Below are 17837 nucleotides of genomic sequence, written 5' to 3'. Positions count from 1 at the left end.
CTGCAACAGGTATTCCAGCACAAGTGACCACTTTGACTCTTTTCTTCCTCAACAACTTTTTGCTATCACAGAAACCTGGATCTGCCTGATTGCTTCTCCTACTCTCCCCGACCAGTTTGGAAGGTTGTTGGCATGGGGTTCCTTATAAATAAGGCCCTCACCACTGCCCCACCCCATCCCACTCTGACACCATCTCTACCTCTTTTGAATATGCCAATATTTAACTTCGCCTTCCTACTCCTCCCAATGTTAGGACTCTCTATGAACACTGAGGTGAACTCAACACCTTCTTCCCTGACTTTAACCATCTCCTTGAATCACTTCCTAACAGCATCCCCATTGTCATGCTGGAAGACGTTAACCTTCTCAATCCTTCTGCATCCATCTGTCTTGAAATGAGCTCCTTTCTATCTGAAAACTCCCTCAGCAGCCTACCCACTCTGGTGCAAACTATCTTGACCATGTCCTCCTCTCTACTTTGCTTTTTTACTTTGACCTCTCTAATGGCCCCTCTCCCTCTGATAACTCGATTATTCAGTTTAACATCACCCATTTCTGCTCTTCAGTGACCAACAGGAAAGTGAAGCAGAACTCTCTTGGCCCTTACCTTGAAGATGATGTCAGGACTGCTCTCCTTTCTCTCTCCTCTAATCATGACTCTTCCATTGGCTGTGCTTTTTCAAGTTTGACTAGTCACAAAAGACACCTTTTGACCAACACTATCCTGCACATACATTCTCACCTCCCCATGCCTTTCCTCAGCCCTGGATCACCTCTGACATTTTAAAATGTGTCATGCGCTATGACACTGGCATAAATCACTTACCCCTTCCCCACCCCACAGCTAGCCTTCAGTAATTCCCTTGCTACTCTCACCTCTCCTCTGGATTCCTCCTACTTAACAAATGTAATTTACCCCCTTTGTAAGGAAACTTTCATATTCCCTCCAAGCGTTGCTCACACCTCCCAAGCCGATATCTACTGCCCCCTCCTTTACTGTTAATGATATTGCTTCCATTATGTTCCTCTAAAAGCTATAAACATCCTGCCACTAACCCAACCCTCCTTCCCTCCTTTTGCCAACCACATCTACAACTACTCCTTCTAATATCGACTACTTCTCCCCTACCTTTGAAACCAAAAGACGTATCCTTTGCAGCGCCAACCCATGTTGTGCTCTTATCGACCCATTCGCTCCTCAAATTGTCAAATACTTAGTCTCACTCTCCTTTCCATATCGCTCGGAGCTCCTTAACCTCTCTACTGCCATTGGGCTTCTCGTTGCCTCCTTTCCGTTTTGAAGAAAACCTCCAATGACATAACCGCTTCCTTTTCAAATTAATTGTCCAAGTCTACGTAAATATCAATGGTCTTGCTCCTTAGTGCCTATATGATATTTTCTAAATCCACTCACCATTGCATTCCCTCTGCTCCTTCTCTGCACTTAACCTCAAAGTCCTATGACCTCTCTGTGCCTCCTCTTGCTTCAGCTCTTTCCCCTAGTCACCCCACTCCATAGGAACAATCACAGACAGCCCAACTGTGGATCTTTTCAAATCTTGGCTAAAACTTCACTTACTAGCGAAAGACAGCGCTTTCCCTGCCCTCTCCCTTATTCTCTTCTCTCCAGCACTGCATAATAATGGAATAATGCAATGCTTTATATTTGTAATGTTCTCCTCTTTAGCTTGGCACACCTGTCCCTCTAGGTTAATGTTATCTTTGTAGGTCTTCTCTTACTTATAGTTTAATTCTTTATTTTGTTTTTATTTGTCCTTGGTGTATGCCCCACTCTATTCACACCCTCATAACACACCTCACAACTTGATCTATCTTTGTTCTGTGGAATGCCTGTACCATGTTAAATACTCGCTACACGTCTGTAGGCATCCAGAAACCACTGGATTACCCCAGGTACTACCTAAGAGTGATCATTTCTGTAAACATAGATGGCAGTAAGTTGAAAGGGGGCCTCCAGAGTTAGGAAAACCACTCAACTATGCCTTATGTACATCACCTATGTACTGTATGTATCTAGATACCTTACATTCAGGACTAAACTACTTTCAGGGCCTATTTCAACCAGCCCCTATGGTTCTTTTTATTCCTATAACTTTAAAGATCTTTGCATTAACATACCTTGTTGTACATTGATGTATCCTGGAACTTCTTGGAACACAGAAGTTATCACATTCAATCCCACAAAAGACAATTAGTATTAAAGACCCAATGACAAGGAGCGCGACTAGTACAACCTCTCTTTTAATAGCAAGTAATCAGATGAGCAATAGGAAGGTTGTGCAGTCTTTTATTTACATCTCAGCACGCAACAGATGCACAAATAGGATGATCCATTCCCAGAGGCATGTCCATACTTGCCATTATATGATTTTGTTGTTCTCAAAGGCTGTGTCTGGAAAAAACAACAAAAGAAGAGAAGTTAAGAGAAACACAATTTTATACAATTCTGAAAACCCTGGCTAGAACAATACTGGATATGGAAACAGTTTGTTCTGACATTGTGCACTTCGAGGGGAACAACCTGACTATGGGAATGTGGCATAGCACACACTGCGGGCAAACGTTCATGGTGGTAGGTTATTTATAGGTTATTATTCTTTTTTTAATTATTATATCTGGTCTAAATTAAACCTTTACTAAACAATACATCACAAATACATATTAGACAAAAATACAGAATAATAAATCAGAGCATTTACATAGGTTGCCCAAAATCGAACACTCCTCAACAAGTAAAAGAAAAAAAGAAAAAATGTCCATAACTTTGCTCTTCAATTACTCAGATTACAAATCGAAATAGCAAATTACCAAACAGGTAAAACATAATAACAGAACATCATGGACATTTTGGATATTTAGGCATCTTTTCCATAGGTTTTCATCTATTCATCCTAATCGGTACTTCCAAAGGGACCCCATATATTAGTGCTTCACAACCAAGAACCAAATGCTTTACGGATTCAAAACCAGCATTACAGAATCTACACCCACTTTCAACCTCAGTTATTAAGCTTCTCCTAAGCAATCTCTCCTTTGTAGGTAGCAGATTCCAACGTAGCCGGAGGCTACGTAGCCCTATGATGTTGATTAGGGAATTGGGAAAGCAATATGCATGGGATTCCTCAGCACTTATGCTCATGGGACACACGTCTCATAGATGAGTAAGAGTCGAATATATCAATCGTTATGGCCCAATCAAGATCACAGAGAGCCCTTTTTACCCTGTAATGATTGTTAGTTAAAGACTCCAGGTCCAAGCCAATTCTTAAGAGAATTGCTTTACATCTCTTACCAAGCTCAGCTAGATAGTCTGAGTTAACCTGGGAGTCATTATTACAGTTTAGGGAACCACCCATGGTCTCATACAAAGAATCTGGAAGTGGTGAGGTTAATTTTGAATATAGGGACAGCAACCACCACTCAACTTGTGCTGTTAAGAATATTACACCCAGTTCCAACCTAATAGCCGCTAGAGGTATCGCATTTGGGATAGCCAAGATCTTTCGCCACAGCTTAGCCTCAATCCTATCCAATTGTTTAAATATAGCATAATTACAAAGATCAAGGCCATATATTAGCTTTGGAACAATTTTTCCTTCATAAAACATGAGGGCCGGACTAAAGAAAAATCTGCCAAATTTGCAATCGATTTTAATGATCTGTCATTGAAGCTGGGCTAGTTTTTGGAAAAGAATATCTGAGATATTTCTTATGCCCGCGTAAGCCCCAAAATGTAATCCCAGATATACAAAGCTAAGGATGTTCCTGATGTTTGCATTCTCAACAAGCCAAGAAATGTTGATTCTTTTTAGCTTTCTCTTTGAGAATGCCAAGATTTTGGTCTTACTAGTGTTGATAATTAGCCCATTTTCTTTAGCATAATTTGAGAAGGAATTCAACAGCCTTTTGAGACCAACCTTCGCTTTATCAATTATCAGAAAGTCATCGGCATATGCCAGCCATGGGATTTTAGACTGGCCTACCTTTGGACCAATAAGTCTGCCTTCACTAAGGCAATCGGCCACATCAGACAAGTATTGATTAAATAGCCAGGGGGCCAGGACGCAACCCTGTCTAAGGCCCCAATACGAGCGTATTCTCCTCGAGAGATTGCCCTGTTGATTGAGCAGAATCTGAATTCCAGAATTTTCATAGACACCATTTACCAACCGAAAAAGCCCCGGAGGCATACCCAAACCAGCCAATTTAGACCATAACCAGTTCCGATGGACACAGTCGAATGCTGCCGATAGGTTGATTGAGGCCATGTAGGGTCAGCCCTCGGGCGTCACCCATGCTGATTCTTGTGTACACTTTATTACAAGAACATTTATGTTGGTAGAGTGGCCTTTGAGAAAGCCTGTCTGCAGTTTGTTTAACCTATGAGTGGAGTGCAAGGTCCTCATTGTAGCAATGGGGTGGCCAATGTGATCTCATCTGCTTAAATCTGGGGTTAGATCTTACCCGAGTTACCAGATCAGTAATGAAACTCTGCAAACCGTTCACATTAAAGTTTGACATTTTCTACTTAAATGTTGTAGCTTTCATAATTGAGAGGAGATCCTGATTTAAGATGTCAATATTTAGGTCTGACCATCGAATTGCATTATCTGAATGGGTAGTACTTAGATGTAACAGATCTGTATACTCTCTAGTAATTATCACAATGTAAAAGTTCACCCTTAATATAGCATGATCACTCAAATCAGTCCTTAACACTGAGTATGTGGCACTATAATTTGAGAGATATTCATCAACAAAAATGTAGTTTAAAGTTGAAGAGCTCACCCCTCTATATCATGTGTACATTTCAACCCCATCAGTTTGATTAGGGGGCATCCCCATAAGGGGCTGCAACCCAAGGCGAGGCACCAGCATCTGGCAGCTTGAGATTTAAGGTTCTGCAGAATCATATCTGAAGACAGATCACATAGGTCCAAATCCAAATCTTGGAAGAGGCAGTTGGCATTTAGGTCTTCTGTTAGTATCCTGCTAGTATAACTCTTCCCCGAAGCTAACTAGATGACCATGAAGTTATATATTCACACACCACCTTCAGAAAATAGGTAAGATCAGCAACTCCCTTGTGCCAATATAGGTTTACCACCAGTAGCTTTAGTGCTAAGACTGTAGAGCAGAGGGCCACCCCCATGGCTCCAAATGGAACATCGGCAATGGGAGCAGCAGTCATACCCAGGCTGAATCCAATACAATTAGTAGTCCTCCTGATGCCCTCCCAGCCTTGCTAGCCTTTGCAGTTTGGGTAAACACTTGGTAGTTATCCAACACTATGGCTTCAGTTAGCCAGATCTCTTGTAGCAGGATAAAATTTGCCTCTTTAAGAATAGCCATAGCAACAGGGCTGGTAAAGAGATACCGGCTCCCACACATATTCCATGATTTGAGACATATCGATATGTCCCTCTTCTCGGTTGCCATTGCTCTCAATAAATTGTGGGACTGGTTTCCACCATAATGTTGACGTAACCGCTGCCCAATCAATATTTCCGCCATCTGCCTGATCATCAGCCTTGGCCACTCTTCGGCTCCCTTACTAGAGGGACACACCACAATGCATATTCCCAAACGAGGGCTTGGGGAACCACCCACCTCCAACAGAATAAAACATGTCTAAAACGCCCAAAGCCTGTAGGCTTGATCTTCGGGAAAGGACAAGCTCCTTCACCAGCAGCGAGTTAAAATGAATAATAGAAGTGTCAAGCTGGTTCCTACCTGGAAAAGCCACTCTATAAATGTCAGAAGAGCAAAGGCGACATGAAGCTGGTATATCAGCAAAAATATGTAAGATATTAGTCCGGTTTAGGCAAACCGGAATTCTAGGGCCCAATACAGTTGTCATTTTACGTTGGAGCTCCCTTTTACCCATAGAGGGTTCTATCCTCCACTCCGCTTGATTACGATTATTATTCTCTCTTGCATGCATCAGCAAATCTTGGGTGAGGAGACAAGGGGGATTGTGATGTTGTTACATGTAATCACGCCCAGTAGCTGGCCAACACCAGCCGCCCTTGGTTCCTCACCCAAGATGTGTTGATGGGTAAAGATTTGATGGCAAGTTTCTTATTATATGATCACCCACCGCCCCTATGTCAATATGTTTGTCCCGACCCCCAAGATCAAGGCTAAGAGATTGAAGAGCAGCCTGATTTGCTCCAATAACTGGGAGACATATCGACTGTAGCAAGGCTTCATGTTTACCCATCAAACTCCCTTCTCCAACCTCTATTGGAGTAATATTCACACATGATTTAACAACCTGATTACCAAAGATGACAGCTGGAGCAGAGGTTTGGGTTACCGATATACCTGGGAAACGGGGCTGGGCCTCACTCATAACACACTTGGCATTAGTCTCCACAAAGCATGGGGGTGCAAAGGCTTGGGTGAGCGCTAAGAGGGCGACAACCTTTAAATCAACTGAGCTAGGTGCCCTGTTGGAGATAGGCATACAGACAGGCACAAAAATGTCCCGAGGGACCAGTTCCGTCTGCGATATTGAATCAACGTTAGGGTAGGAGGCTTAACTGTAGCCAGTTTCAACGGGGTTCCTTCTTCCAACAGCGGAGGCATATTTGAGCAGAAGACTGGTTTATAGTTAAGTCTCAAGCGACTTTGTCGATTCCTTCATTGTGAGATTTATTTCTTCCCATTTTTAGACAGCTTCCCTTGTGGCGGTTTACTAGCTCAGGCACTTCAGAAGAGGCCATTATGCCTTCATGTTGGCTTGAGAGAATCGATAGCTACTCCATCAGATCTATCAGAGGAGCACCCTTAGTAGTAGGGCAAACAGGCCAAAGAACATTATCTTAGGATCGACCCTGCTCTATTGGAGGAACAATGGATGGAGCTGAATCATGTTCAATGGCAGACGAGTTAGGTGTATTAGAGCAATATTCACATCTACCCAGATTTTGCAGTGGGTGTGCAGACTCAGAGGAGAACATATGACCCGGTGAAGAGACACCTTAGAATACATCGGATTCATATGCGTTGATATTCCCAGCGAAACTGCAGATTCAGCATGGAGGCAGGGCACACTTTTTTGAAACCCCTGCTGAAGCTATGAACTATGTAGAATCTTCAATCCTGGCCCCAACTCAGCTCCATGATGCAGATCAGAACAGGAACCCAAGACTCGAAGACGAGAGAAGAGATCCCGCTGACTGAGTTATGGGACCTATGATATCCTTTATGTTCTGCACAATAAAGTTGAACAATCAGTTAGCACTGACACACACGTTTTAGAGCAGCCCCGGCGGTGGTAAATAGAAGGCAGCAGCCATGGATTTGCTGCAGCTAACGTGCCTCGGCAAAGTTCTATGCATTACAGGGGGGAACATCATCCAGTTGGGGCAGATGGTTTGGGTGGTGGGAGGGCACAAAGTATAGACCAGTTCAAGTTTAAGCCGGAGGTGGAAGTCAGTATGTCATGTTGTGGTAACTGGAGGGACAGCCCTAGGACCGTCAGAGCAATGGGCTAGGAATACTAGGTACACAAAGGGGGTCTGCTCTGACGTCTGGAGGTTCTGGGGACTACTTATTGACTGCAGTAGGCCTAGATTTATTCTGTCATGTCATATACATGCAAAAACACTTTAAATGTGGTAGTGCTCATGAAGTTAGGAAATTCAGACAAAAATAGATGTCAGTGTTACAGCTTTTGTTTTATTTGGCTGTTAAATGCATTTAATAGTCATGCATTTGTGGTTTTTTTGAGAGATAGAAAAATACATAGGTACAGTGTATTGAGGGTGGTTAATTTATAGTCTTAACCAATCCTTAATATAGCTGGTTTAGCAACTGAATTGCAAATATCCAAAGATACAATAGACTAGTGCTTTGGTAACAATGTGTAACCACCACCTATAGTGACAAGTGATAGTGTAGATATTCAATACAAGACAACCAAACTGAAAACAATAAATGATATAACAATAGGTTGTATGTAGCCAGGCTAAAGGGTGACCTAACACGTGGTCGACGTCTAGATCTGAATCAAGAGGTTGAAGGGACCAGGTGGAGTATGGAATGCTGGTCCTTTAGACGTTTCGGCAAGGTGCCTTTATCTTGGGCCTGGAATAGGTCTCCCTAGAAGAGAGATAGGGGGACTCTATTAGTGCCTGAAGTGGGAATTTAAAACTTTAAAAACATGACATAATACAATCCAAAATTGTGGTACACCATTGATAAGAAAGGGTTAAAAACAAGGGAGGCACAGGACTGACCTGGGGGGAGGCAATGCAGGATAGATCTTGGAATGGCTGTTCCACCAGTGTAGAGCAAGCTGTAAATTGGTCTTTGCTTCTGGGGTGTGTCAGCAGACTGTGGTCAGCTACAAAGTTAAAGGTACACAGAATGCTAGTTTTATCGAATGCATCAAATGTTACCAGTATGGAGCCAAAGGCAACTGAATGATAAGAAGGTGGGGGGGAGAGAAGAGTGGCTGGTGCTTACCTTACTCAGTGTCCTCACGGTGGGGAGACACTGGAACTGGATGCAGGCTGTGTGTCATCCTTTCGGAGTAGGGGGGCCAAGGAAGTGGTTTTGACTTGGAGCCCCAAAAGTTGTTCCCAAAATGGTAGCTATCCTGTGGAGTGGAGAAGGGCACACATGAAATTAGTAATGCAGCGTAAGGGGGCCCTGCAGTGAAATGGGTAGGCCAGGGTGCGTGATTACCTGGAATTGAAGTCCGGAGCTGGTATTTGGTGCTCCTATGGAGCCGCGTTTGCAAGGTCTGACTGGAGCACCGCGTTTAAAAAGGGACGAAAGAGAGCCGAGCTGTATGCGGCAGGAAGTGCCGCGCATGCGCACGGGGAGTAGTGTTCCCATGAACTAAACGGCTGTGCATGTGCGGACTGGGGAAGCGGTGACGCTTCTGGATGTGCATGGTGAAAAGTGAAAAAGATTCTATACCCCTGCGCATGCGCGGTGAGTCGGGACGTCTCCAGTGGGACTATGGAGACAGCAATGTGGCGATGAGGCCAAAAGCTTGGATACGTGTTGGCCGGGGATAAGCTGTGGGTGACATGGAAGTAAGACTATGTAGACCTGTCTGCAAAAGGAGTCGTGCTGGTTGAAACAAATGGACAGGATTGTGTGCAAGGTTGAATTGCCAAACAAGAGAGAAGGAAAGACTAGTGGGCTGCGGAGTGCAGGCATGGCCAAAAAGCTTGATAGAGGGCCATAGGGCTGCCGGGGCATGGTAAGTACCTATGTATTTCTCTATCTCTCAAAAAAATCTAAAAAAAAATCACAAATGCATGACTATGACATGCATTTAGCAGCAAAATAAAACAAAAGCTGTAACACTGACATCTATTTTTGTCTGAATTTCTTAATTTCATGAACACTACCACATTTAAAGTGCTTTTGCATGTATATGACATGACAGAATAAATCTAGGCCTACTGCAGTCAATAAGTAGTCCCCAGAAGCTCCAGACGTCAGAGCAGACCCCCTTTGTGTACCTAGTATGTCATGTTGGACGAGGGTTGGTTGTTGCAAAGATAGGCTTCCAAGAAATGTTGTAGCAATGTTGGGGTGGGGAGGGGATGGGGAAGAGAAGGAGTTGACTGAAGAAGTTAAAAGTTGATAAAATAATGGTCATGTTAAAAGCAAATGTATGATTAATGGGTGTACACAAATCATATTTGTTGGTGGAGCTTGTCGTATATAGTGGTTAAAAGACCCAAAGACAGAAGGTTGCAAATTAAAATGTTGACCTGGAATATCTGTGGCCTTAATAACCTGGTTAAGGCAAGGAAAGTCAGTGCATATGTATCACGGACTTCAGATACTGATGTTGCAGGAGACACATGCTCTGGAGAGCGTAAATACCTCCTTTGCACAAAACTGGGGCCCACTATGATATTATACGGAATATTCCACACAGGCCCGAGGCGTCCTCACCCTTGTCCACCCCTTGTTGAGTTTCCGGTGCACTAGGAACAGTGTGGACCCACTGGGTTGGTATGTGTGGTGTGGGGGGAGCTAGCAGGCCTTCCAATTGTATTGGTCAACACTTATGGACCCAATTAAGATGATCCAGTGTTCTATCACCAAATCTTGATCCCACTGGATGAGACCTGAGTGATATGGGGGAAATTTTAATACCATTCGGAATATGAAATTGGACAGGTCATCAAATGCTCCATTGGTGCTCACTAGAGCGGCACACACACTACATCAAATCTTGCTGCAATTCCCCCTCACTCCCTCACCGATATTCGGCGGACACTTCACCCACAAAGCAAATAATTCACATATTATTCCTCTGCCCATGACTCAAGAGTCCCGGTTAGATATTTGGCTATTGACCCCTCGGATCGCTAATATGATCCAGAATTGCATTATCCTCCAATGCGCATTGTCCGACCACTCTCCAGTCTCCATGACCCTTAAAATTTCTGACTCTCCAACACATGCCCCGTGATAGAGAATGCCTTCCGTTCTCCTGAGACCCCTGTGTGACCGAAGCCCTACACAACAAAATTACAAAATGTTTTGCCACTAATGTGGGATCTGTCTGTACCCATACAGTGCTCTGAGATTCAAAGTGTGGGAAAGGGCCATCATAATGGCCAAAACCTCTGCTTCACTCAAAAGTATCAGACAGGAATTGGGCCAAGTTGAAAACCAATTTAGGGAAGAGGAAAACAAATACAGTAAAGCACACAGTGAAGAGACTCTTGCACAGATACAGGAGTTATTGGGTGCATTCCTCAAATTAGTGCATAGGGAGGTTTTATATTTGGCTGCCCCCAACAGGGCTCAAAGATATGGAGAAGGGGATAAAGCCGGTAGATCACTGGCAAATCTGGTAAAATCTGAAAATCAATGTAACACTATCAATGGGATTCAGGGCTCGGATGGCACGGTTAAGACAAGTGATAAAGACATTAATGACACATTTATACAATTCTACTCCACTCTATACTCTAATCAGGATGAGGTTACAGAGGAGGAACTCACAAAATATTTGATGTCCGTGGGACTTCCCAAGCTTTCGAACGAAACCAGGCTCACCCTGGAACAGCCTGCAACACAAGACCAGAGTGTTAATGCCATTTGGTCGTGGGCGTCTGGGAAGGCGCCAGGTTCCAAAGGGTTGGGGTTCAAACTCTATAAGGAGCTCCATCAGGAGCTATCTCCTATCCAACAGGGGGTGTGGGAGGAATCCATGGAACAAGGTACACTCCCGCAATGACTGCGCGAGGCCACTATCGCAGTGTTGCTTAAAACACACAGACCCCCTCATGATTTGGCCTCTTATCGGCCACTCTCATTAATTAATACGGATGCTAAAATATTTGCGCAAATCCTGGCTTCACAGTTTCTTCCGGCAATGCCCCAACTGGTGCATCTAGATCAGTTGGGCGTTATCCCTACAAGATCAACGGCTTTGAATCTGTGTCGCCTTTTTGGGGTGATGGCACAGGTTAGTCCTCATGCAACAGCAGCAGTGGCCGGCCTTGATGGCGAAAATGCATTTGACTCTGTGTCATAGAGTTATTTATTTTTGGTCCTGCACTGTTTCGGGGTCGGCCCATATTTCTTGAGGATCTGTTTGACTACTACACTCCAACCGAGGAGCAAGAGTCTTAACAAACCAATATAAGTCAGAATTGTTCCCCATTACATCTATTACAGCTATCACCACTGAGCCATCTAACATAGGAGGGTTTAAATGGTCACCAGCAAATTTTCGGTACTTGGTCATCATGGTGTCAGGCGACCGACAATCGTTGTACGCAGACAACTATGAAACCTACTTGCAAGAATTGGCTACCAAGCTACTTCTGTGGGCACAACTCCCAATTTCACTTTTTGGTGGGTGGTGCTGCTGAAAATGGTGTTTCTCCCAAAGTGATTGTATTTCTTTGGTAATATCACTAAGATTAAATCATTAGCCTCCACATTTGTTTGGGGTTCCCGAGTGGCAAGAATACAATGGCAATAACTATCTGAACCATATGCATGTGGGGGTCTTGCGGCACCTGATTTCGAATTATATTACTTGGCATCACAGGCCCAATTTGCAAGATACAGGTATAACACTGAGGACACAGCTACACATATACTCCTGGAGAAATACGGGGTGCCCCCCACAAACCTTTGTGAAGTTACATTATCAAAAGTCATAGGAACTCCTGCACCTGTCAATGCATGGATGCAAATCTTTTGGAGGATTGGGGTAGAGGTGCCCTAGCAAGACTTCATTGTGGTGTTTCCCGGGTAGTTTCCCCACGTTTGAAAAGATGCTTTCGAAATCCTGGGATCCCTTAAGGCAATTAAAGATAGGTGACATGTACACTGAGGGGAAATGTGTCACCCAAAAAGACTTTGTTGATACTCTAGGGGGAGGTCAGTAGAAACTGCTGCAATACCACCGAATGTGAGGCACATTCCGCAAGAGATGGCCATCATTCCTGATGGAACCAGAGTCACATGAATGTATAAGCGCTATGGTATCAAAAGATGGTAAAAAAAGCGAAGTGTCCAGATTATATAGATTAATACAATCTCATCTTTCCTCTCAGAACTCCATTAAAGAAGTATGGGAAAGACACTTGGGAGCCACAATTGGAGATGATAAATGGAGCAAATACTGCCTACCAACCAAGTTGGTATCTCTGAATGCAGGGTTGTGGCTGATTCAATTTAAGGTCCTGAACCAATTGCACTACACCCCTGCCAGAATGGCTAAATTTGTGCCAGATTGCATGGGCAAATGCCTAAAGTGTGGGAGGCCGCAAGCGGACACCCTCCATATGTACTGCTCGTGCCCCCTGATCATGACATTCTGGGTAGGGTCTCTAAGGCTATAGAAGACAAAGTACACATTCCATTCTCACTTGTTGCACTCACGTACCTGTCTGGGGATATTGGTAAAACTTTTGAGACTGCAAGAAGGTTGTTTAATGTTGCATGTGTTGTTGTGAAAAAATGCATATTAAAATGTTGGAAGTCTAAGAATGCACCCAGCCTTGACGACTGGTTAGACGAATTAACCTACGTTCATGAAAGTGAAGAGAAATGTGTTCTTCCAGTACCCCCAACATGCCGCCCTTAGGACATTTGGACCCCATTCTGAAAGTACTTGTGTGAGATTTATTCTGACATAGATAGCACCAGAACTCAAGCCGATACCCACTCGTAGATGTTATAGATGTTGATCACCTATGGAAGTGTTGTACACTGTATGTATATGATTGTGAATAATGATGCTTGATATATGACCATTGACTAAATAAAGTTTTTAAAATAAATCTGTTGGGAGGCACGTACAGTGTCCTAGCCATGCAAAAAGGTTCAGATGGAGAAAAACCTTTTAATAAGTGCCTTAGTGGAAGCAGGTGATTTTTTCATCGTTGGAAGGCGCACGTATCACTTGTAGTTAGCTTTGACACTAATATATACATTATACAGCAACATGGAAGGAGCCACAAAAATATGGATTTTGCGGTTTCAGAAGTTGTAGATATGGCACTGTAGCATAGGCCCTGCATTTAGAAAAAGTACACAAAGCTATGTTTTCAGTGAGGTGCAAGAAGGAAGCTGACGCAGGTGGAAAATGAAGTCAGAAAGGCAATGTGGTAAAGGCGAGGTCAGTGGATAGACATGGCAAAAGTGCTGTCATATTAGATTTCAAGGCATAGATACACAACAAACATAATCAAGACCCTGATGGGGAGCTGTGGCTCTGTTTAGATCAGGTCCCAGATAGATCCGTTTTCCATCCCAGAGGAGAGAAGCTGAGGTCAGAGGCACCCGTGCTGGGCAGATAACCACTAATTCGACCCAGCTGCAGGGCTCACAGGCAGTGGGAATGGAATGTTAAATGTGGGGAGGACAGGCAAGGATGCACCCTTGTTAGGCCAAATTCCCAAAAACAGGGCACAAGGTTTTGTGATGACAATAGGATAGGTGAAGATTTAAAGTAGTACTGCCCTCACCCCAGAGGTGATAATGCCATTTGAACTACAAGTAGATGCACAAACCAAAGAAACACATCCATGAAATTGAAGCTCTAGAGTGTTGTCCTGGTCACATCGTTACTAGGCACCTGGGGTTTTAAGGCGATAAGGGGGAACCCGTGTCTGGAACAGGCCGTGACTTGGGATAGGAGGAGCAGGGGTGATGCCAATAAATTTAGTCCAAGGTCAGAGGAGCAGCTTGTGTGTGTTGCAGCATCTGGTATAATGAGAAGGCCCATTGTTCTATCAAGGCAGAGTTGGCCTCGCCAGTCTTACTTTGAACACGCCTGGTACGGATGGGTGCACATCAAGTGACAATTGAGATTTATTACTGTATCAATGAACCTATTAGCCATCAAGTACTAGGATTCAATAGTGACGATCTAGTGGGCGACATTCAGAGTTAAGTTCTTGGGGTATGGAGAGCTCCTAGTCAGTTCAGTTCTATGGGACCGTCTGAGACCTTTGTGTGTAATAAAATGTGGTTTGCCTCGTAAAGCAGTGCAGTAGTAATTTTGCCTTCTTGGATTACTTTTGTCATACAGGTTTTTGGTTATCTCTCTCTCTATAAAATTGGTGACCAATGACATGATCCCAGACTCTCTGTACGGTCAGGGGTGTCCCAAACATGTTTCCTGTGCAGTGCACCTGTCAGCAGTGACTGGTCCCCCCATGCACGACTGAAGAGGTTTTGCAGGCGGCCTATTGCTCTGACTGCTCCTGGGAGTGGGATGCTGTGCCCAACTGTGCAGGCACATTTTCGGAACCCTGTATTAGAGGTGCTCAGGATAGTGTATAGATGTAAGTGCACCTTTGCAGGAGACAACGAGGGGAGAGTGTATAGGGAGTGTATTGGTTGTGAGCATGTTGATTTTGAAAGACCACGTGGCAGTATATCTTTGTATATTGTGGTCCCAAAGGGATCTCCTCCCTTGAGAGGAAAGGTGATGTCACAGTAGTGTAGCATGGGAAAAAGCAAAGAGAAAGGAAACACTATCTCCTCCACTGGGGGAAAGGGAGTGCCGCAATTAAAATAGAGGTGAGGTTCATTATACGGAGGATTCTGGGATCCCTTTGCCCGGCATAAGGGGGTGTAAGGAGGTAAATTCCCTCTTCCTGAGGCACGGTGACAGAGGGTCTAAACCATTGTGTAAATAATTCTGATTTTGTGGTGTAGGTTCAGTATATGATGGACCTGGGATTCCTTTGCTCATCATAAGTGGGCACAATGAGGTAAATTCTCTAATGTTGAAGGCGAGGACGTGGAAGGGTCTAAACCATTGTGTATATAATTGTGTTTTATTAAATTGTTGTAGTGTGGTGAGGGGAGTGTTGAGTGAGAGGATTTGTTGAGTGGGGTGAGAATAAGAGGGGGTGGAAGAAACAGGAAAGTGGGTGGTGTGTTGGAAGGGTGGGTGTTGGAAGGCATCGCTGGATTGGTGTCTGGGGGAACAAGTGTAATAAGTGGATAACAAGAAGTAACAATGAGTATTGCGACCCCACTTGAATATATGTGCTCTGCATGATATTGGGAAAAGATAGTTAAGTATCATCACAATGCTTGCTGATATGCTGAGAGGAATGTATAAACTGTGGCCTGAAGAAGGAACAAATAATAAAGGCATGCTGGATCACATGTATACATATTTGGCTGTGAAATGTAAAGGGAGGAAATTAAAGAGCAGGAAATGAATCCTTGAGCTTTGGAAGAGGGTTGAGGATTTAGAGGCTGTTCCGGAGGATCATAAGCGATGAAAGACTAACCGTAGCACCCTGTGTTACCCTTGCATCTTGTGTAACTCCTGCAGCCTGTGATGCCCATATACCCCCACAGTTCTGCCACCTCCACAGGGATGTTACCCCATGCAAGCAGCCACAGGTTATGCCAAACCCGTGTATATGACCCCCTGCAGCCCTGGGATAGAGAGTCCCCGCCATATATGAAAATGTCCTACAGCCCCTGGCAGCGGATGCGACACAAGACCCACTAGCTGTGGCGACAGAGAACAGGGTGCAAAGAGAATTAGAAACAGCGCTTCTAAGGACAGTGGCAGAGTTAGCGAGAGTAATGCGGGAACAGGAAGGAAAGCGAAAAGCACCAATAGGCACAGATGAATGGACACCAGGTGACATTTTGTTTCAAATTGATAGTACAGTGATTAGAGACATGCAGGTTATGATATGATATGATAGGTTATTTATAACACGCTTAATACCCAGAGGTTTCTAAGGACGGACCCGGGGATCGAACCCATGTTGCTGCATGTTGTCTTGCTTCCAAGGCGAGCACGTTTCCCCTGAGCTATCCTCCCGAGACAAGGTTGAAATGAAAGATGATGGCGACAACAATGGCAAGTTTGAATGAGGCTGCAGTGGGCTGAAAGTTCAGATTATGAGTTGATTAGATTGGATACAGATGCAGGAGTAGAAGAGGAGGAGGAATGGGCAACAGATGAGGAGCAGGGGAAGAGGTGCCACCCAGGTGACACCAACAGTAGAGTTTTTCTGGGGACCAAGATTCAGAGCGCGACCAGGCCACATGGAGGTGGCAAAAGGGAAATGAGGGGGGGAGGATGGTATCATCTAAGCAGATGGGAACAGAGCTTCCATTGCTCCACAAAGGTCCCTTAAGGGCACAATAGGGGCTCTGGCCACCTATGGATAGAAATAATTTAATGAAGGCACTGCTCTCACAGCGGGAGCAGACAAGTGGATACACACACTTGAAAAACTGACAGCAGGCATTAAATTATCGGTAGGAGACATGAAAAGCTTGTTTGCTGCATTGTTCTGGGGCCTGGGGCCTCAATACCTTCAACTCTCTCTTCCCAAATATCTTCCTTCTCGAGCTCTTCGCTCATCCGCCTCCAACTCCGTCAGGGACAGTTGCTTCTCCAAGCAACAAGTTGGTGGTAGACTCTTTCTTCTGCTAGGTTCTCCCTCTGGAACAGCCTCCCTGCCTCTCTGAAACTTGAGGAAAACCATCTCCGGTTCCGGAAGCACCTCAAGACCTTCCTCTTTGCTTCTGCTTTCTCTCCTCCTCTCCCCCCGCTGATCTCCTGGCTAAAACTGAAATTGCACTGGTTACCTGGTTACCCTCTGAACTCGGGCCCAGGTCCACTCCCCGCCAGTTGCACACCTGCACTGCCCCCCTAGAAACCCTTGCACTCAGGGACTGTTTCTGTATTGCTACAGCTCCCTACCAGTATGTGACACCTGATGTCTGCACTTACCCTTGCACTACCACCAGCTGGCCGCACTTTTAATCTCTTATTTATTTTACTGTTTATCCTATGTACTGCATTGCCCCCTCCTCCTTTCCCCCTGCACTTTTCCCCTTCCCCCTCTCAATGTCACTTGGCCTAGTAAGATCCTTGTCTCTTTTTTCCCTCTGTTCCCCCTCCCTGTTGCCTCGTCGTGCCTTGAAAAACATGTGTATAGGTGCGTTATGAATGCCACATCATATCATATTGTTAGGTGATCAGACAGACAATATTTAGAGGTAAATGGGATATCCAGTGGTACAAATGGGCAATGATAACCATGATGGAGCACATTTTAATGATTGTCAAGTGAAAGTATGGGTTGCCTTAAAGGCAGCATATCCGGACACACAGGACAGAAACTCGATTACGATGTGCATTATGAAACCAGATGAAGAACTTGCACAATACAGTAACCAAATTCCGGAGATGTGGAGGGCAGAGACAGGGGCACCATGGGACAGAACAGTTGCAATAGTTTATCATATGTTAAAGAAAGGACTCCCAAAGGATGTACAGAAAGATTTGGACAAAGTGGTGGAAATTGAGGCTAAAT

General features: G+C 44.4%; 1 long non-coding RNA gene across 1 annotated transcript; it reads right to left on the bottom strand.

Annotated features, from left to right (window-relative positions):
* Window positions 1-7687: 7687 nt before the first annotated feature.
* LOC138569269 (uncharacterized) lies at window positions 7688-13682 on the bottom strand. Its single transcript, XR_011303195.1, has 3 exons — window positions 8497-13682; window positions 8268-8374; window positions 7688-8130 (listed from the first exon to the last, which is right to left on the bottom strand). It is a non-coding gene; the product is annotated as an uncharacterized lncRNA (long non-coding RNA).
* Window positions 13683-17837: the final 4155 nt, after the last annotated feature.

The sequence above is a fragment of the Ambystoma mexicanum genome, chromosome 2q, assembly GCF_040938575.1.
Source record: "Ambystoma mexicanum isolate Mex_15411 chromosome 2q, UKY_AmexF1_1, whole genome shotgun sequence".
NCBI lineage: Eukaryota > Metazoa > Chordata > Amphibia > Caudata > Ambystomatidae > Ambystoma > Ambystoma mexicanum.
Note: the sequence above shows the minus strand (reverse complement) of the source record. Positions and strands in the feature narration are given on the sequence as shown.